General features: G+C 35.9%; 1 long non-coding RNA gene across 1 annotated transcript in view; it reads left to right on the top strand.

Moving 5' to 3' along the window:
- Positions 1 to 516: 516 nt before the first annotated feature.
- LOC109858446 overlaps positions 517 to 5,223 on the top strand; it is a 53,665-nt gene continuing 48,958 nt past the window's right edge. Inside the window, exon 1 of the long non-coding RNA XR_002250616.1 lies at positions 517 to 754. This is a non-coding gene — a long non-coding RNA (uncharacterized LOC109858446). The remainder of the gene's footprint in view (positions 755 to 5,223) is intronic.

The following is a 5,223-nucleotide window of genomic DNA, read 5'->3' as shown; positions in this document are numbered from 1 at the left end:
TTATTATTTTAGTAATAAAGATCAATTTATATAATTAGTTTTTATTATTTTGGTAATCATTAATTTCTGATTATTATACGAATTATGATTATAATTGGTGTTTATTTTGTTACGAAAGTAACAAATAAAAACTAATTATATAAATTCATCTTCAAGAAAATAATAATCAAGAAATAACATTTCAAACTTTTTAATAAAATTATGTGAGATAAGAAGAGAAAATTCTGTTTGTGATTATAGATAGGTTTTTAGAAAATGATAATTATTAGATAGCTTTTTAGAGAAAATATTCTAGTGTATGTGTGTGTGTGTGTGTGTGTTTGTGCTGTTATGTCGCAATTATCCTGATTGACCTCGCCGCAACCGTTGGCTTCCAGGTTAAGAAGGGCGCGTGGCAGGGCCGTAGTGTCGAAGTGAATGCAGAAGGGGCGCAGGCGCCGAGCCCAGGGCGGTTGTCAGTCGTCGACAGAAGCTGAAACGCGCGGCTTCGCGAGATCGCTGTATAAACGCGAAACGGTGACGTAGTCGGGTGACGGCGTGACACGCCGACGCAGGTATCCACGTTTGGCGCGCGCCAATTATCGACAAGAAGAGCGGCGTTTCGAGTTCGCGATAACAGCCCGGTCGCGCCGACGAGACTGACGTAACGTTAGAGATATGGACCTTACGAATGTATTTTTAATCGCGTGGTGTCGTAAATAAGAAAATACCCCGAGTCAAGAATCTTGTAGTTGGAGTGCATTTACGTATTAATGTGAGTATCCATTCAGTTTTTCATACTTTGTGCTTTCGTCATAAATTGTTTTTTTTTTAACCATTTTTTGTTATGTAAATAAACTCTGAAAATTTTATCTACGAAATTACAACTCGATTGACCGTATACGTCTCGAATTTCAAAAACAAACGACAAAAAAGTGAATGTTTCACACATTTTTCGCAGCAAAGCTAAAACAGAAAACTGACTTTGACAAATCCACTGCTGAAGGGAAATTCTCTTTGCCAACCATTTCGCAAATTCTCTATAATAAAACCTGAGAGCGTACTATTGAATTTTTTCGGTAACAATATTTTTTTCAGGATACTTTTACACCGCCAGTAGCGATTTTAATACTTTTATCAAATATAGCTACATGTAATATAGCTATATATAGCCGGCAGCGGTTGTTCACGCGCTTGCACGTGATACTCTATATATTTATAGTATATATATATATATATATGTAGTATCAATGCGCTAACGCCGGCCAGATAGAAATCATGAAGAATGATGAGAATCGTGATGATACGAAACGAGCGAGTATAGAACTCGGTTATCAATTTGCGATAATCAACGACCATGATATTTTATTTAATATAATAGTCACACACACGGGATATTAATTTCCCTTGCGTATAATTCTTTGCTTTTCTGATGATAAGCCACGGGTCTCCAACACGGTCGATAAATCCATTAAGGTCGATAAATTCAGTGAAATGAATTTATCTACGCAAACTTCGTGAAAAGTGTGTGTACGTGTGCGCGTGCGTGTGTGCAGTATGTGTGTGTTAATAAAAATGTATTATTTTTCACTGAATTTGCAATTCGTGAAAAAAATAAGTATATTTTAGATTAAATTTTTTATCATCAAAAAAGCGATATTTTTTATTCAAGATCTGTTTAATAAAAAGATGATTGGGCAAAATTTAGTCGTAAATTGAAATGCTTTAGAACGTCGTAGGAAATATCGTCAAAGTTCGCAATTTAGATAAAGATCGCAGTATCGAGCTTTGCCTATTGTATTGTGTCGCCGCCGGGTGCCGACCGTATCTTGAATCTAATCAGTTCACTCGATTTCCTGCTATATGAATTGCGGTAACGGCAACTACCGTGCTTGCTGTGAAATATGTCTGACCACAGATACGGCGCAACTACTGCCTGCGCGCGCGCGGCTTTAAATAAATTTCATCTCTTATCAAGTAATCTTATTTCTACGCGTGAAAATTCTCGAACCCGACATTTCCCTTTCCCTCAAACTGTATACAGTACATATTGACCGGTTGCAATGTGTACATATTGACTGGTGCAATGTGTACTCTCGCAACTTATTACCGAAAACCAAGCTAAACATGAAATGTAATGCAAAAAAAAAAACGTGAAATTTAATTACGCGGTTTTTCGAAAGTATATTGTTTATTTAATATCTCAAATGTAATTATATTAAGAAATAGTTTTTTATATTGAAAAATATTATTTAAGAAATATATGTTTTTACTTTATCGCGATTTTATGCACAAAATTATAAATAGTATGAAAATTTCTACAAAATCAAAAAAGTTGCTTACTCACAAATTGCATAAAATATTTACAGCTACATGTGCAAATGGAACATTGCACGAATTATTTGCGAAAATTATCTGGATAAATATTTAGCGGCATAGTTATTAGTTAACACTGTTATTAGTTGTGCAATTCTAAATTGTGCAATGCCATTGTAATTAATAATACGTGTATATTGCTTTTCAATTATGATAATACAATGCATGTAACAATATAATATAATACGTGTTTGAGAAACTATAAATAAGCCTGAAATACAATATAAAACAATAGATTTGCGAAATTGACACATATAAATAAGTACGCAAGCAATTTCTTCGTGAATTAAAATGTACTTTGATTAGCCAAAGCATACATGAAGATGCAACTTATTTGGAGAGACTAAAGTCTTTTACCAGATTAATTTCCGTGCCATAATTACAACGCTTTGCGCAACTTCTGTATGCAAGCTTGTATTTATTTTGCCCGCTTACATATTGTGCTTTGTTCAACTCTTGTTACATCATCACAATTACAAGCACTAACTTTATAACCAACTACCGAAAACTAGAGAAATTTCAACGACGTAGGCGCTTCATTCTCATTTGTTTAGAGAAATCAGAGCGTCATAAAATAATCAAGTTACATATTCTTGTTTCAACAACTGAAAATTCCGCGGCACGTGTGTGTGCGCGGTAAGCGTCAATATATTTTGTTAAAACTTTTCTAATAGCGTAATCTTGTTTTATCTCACACAAAAACATGTTTTTTTTTTGCGTGGAAATTTTTTATTTTCACTCAAGTGACTTCCATTGATCGGGTTTAAATCAGCAGAATAATATTGAGTTTTTATATACTCTGTATTTCTCTGTATCGTTGATATAGATATATATTAGAGTATTTTTTAACGGATATTGCAAGTTTGCGTTGTGTCTGGCTACGAATATATTCAGAGTGTTTATTTGAAAAGTTTTTACCTCAATATCTCTAAAGTGTACGCTGTATAAAAACATGTCCTACATAAAAGAATATGAGAATTTTGAGAGGAATATACGTGATGGTGATACCTTAAAAACTATGTGAGTAGCGATTTTCCAAGGTCAACGTTGTTTTCTTAAATGGAAAGTGATATTTTTTATTACGGAATTTGCAGATAATTTTATATCTACAATTTTTTATGATTTAATGTTTTTTTTACTGACAATATATTAAAAGTAAGTACAATACGTGTATGTGCTTTGTCTTCGTGTGAGTGTGCATGCATGCGTGCGTGCGTGTGTGTGTGTGTTCGTGGCAAGTTATAAACACAAAAAAGATGAAGTTCTCAACTTTTGCGGCAAGCTTCGAACTCGTCTTTTCATTAGTCTGCGAATACGATCTTAATCCTCGAAAACTATAAGCTTCCGGAATTTATTATCGAAATGTCAACATGACAGATTTTATATTACACACACGATAACTTGGTAGTAATTAAATCTTGTAACAAAAACACTTCGTGTGTGTAATTTTCATTATTTTAGCGCTGGTAAAAAAAAGAAAATACTTTTTTCGTCGTCGTAATTCTCTTCACGTTTTTAATTAAGTTTTTGCTAAAGAGAGTTTGGAGAGAATTACGTATATATATTTTTGCATGTGGATTATGGAATTATTTATCGCACAATTTTGTCGCAATTTATTCGCAAGTACCTCAAAATTCACATTCTCCTAATTAAACACTTATTATAAAAACAATTAAGATAAAAAAGCTGTGTAAGTGTGAATATTAAAAATGATATAAATTATTGTACTTAAAAATCCGGAAAAAATGTGAAATTTAAACGCTATAAACTTTCTCATCAGTTTTTTTTCTTTATTTTTGACCGCGCGTTTTCACGAGATCTTCTCTCGGTCTTCCATTAAGTGAGGTCAGTGACCTAACCACCATCTCTTTCCGAGAAAAGCTCCGAATCCTTGGAGAAGATGGCCCGGTGGTGGCAAAACATCGTGTGGTCACGCGATTCCGCAGATCTTTGCGCACTTTTTTTCCTTTCCGAATCAGCCGCGCGCCCGGTAGGAAAGAAAATGAGGCGAGGGAGAGGGCGCAGCTGGCGCTTAGGGGAAGAATTTGAATAAAACCTGCGGCGAATAGGGCTTTGCCTTATCCCATTCCGCCGCTATTCACCTCTTCGCGCGGGAAAGAAATGCAAGTTTGGTGAGAACTCGTAAAAAGCCACACACAGTCGGATTCCCCGCCGCAGTCTCTCGACATCTCGACATCTGCGGACCGAACGGTCGATTCGCCGCCGCTCTCTTTCTCTCTCTCTCTCTCTCTCACTTTTCTTTTCTTTTCTCCGCATCTTATCTATCTTATTATTTTATTTTTCACCGCGAGTCAGCATCGGCCATTTGCAAAACGGTCGCGCGATTTGCAAAACTCTTCGTTCGTCGTTCTTCACGTGCGTAGCGTTGATGCTCACGCGGGATATTCTGTTCCTTTTCGTTGTCTAGCGTCATTCAGAGTCGTTAAGAACCATTTCGCCAGCGGCGTTATTCCCGCCATTACGTGATCGTGAAACGCAGCATGCCTACTGGTGGAGATTGCGCGTTTTACTCAAGACAAAGGACAGAATTGAAGCGGCGGATGCTGCGAGAGCGAAGGATGCGCCTCAAACCGATGCGAGTTTAATGCAACCGTTGCGCTTACGTAGGAAGCGTTTAATAGCGCGTTCATATATACGCTGTGTGTAAAGCTGGAGAGCTTTCTGCAGCACAGCGGATCTTTTGTAATTATCGAACTGTGCGTGCACGCACAGTCTTCTCTAATTTCTATCAAGACTGATGCGTTTGCGTAACATTGATATAAACGAGAATTAAGTGACAAAATCGAACATTTCTCATAAAAAGATTAATTTATATATATATATTTTTATTATTATTTTATTTATTAT

The sequence above is a fragment of the Pseudomyrmex gracilis genome, unplaced genomic scaffold (genome assembly GCF_002006095.1).
Source record: "Pseudomyrmex gracilis isolate BER0280 unplaced genomic scaffold, ASM200609v1 scaffold_204, whole genome shotgun sequence".
Classification (NCBI taxonomy): domain Eukaryota; kingdom Metazoa; phylum Arthropoda; class Insecta; order Hymenoptera; family Formicidae; genus Pseudomyrmex; species Pseudomyrmex gracilis.
This window is presented reverse-complemented; position numbering and strand designations above follow the sequence as displayed.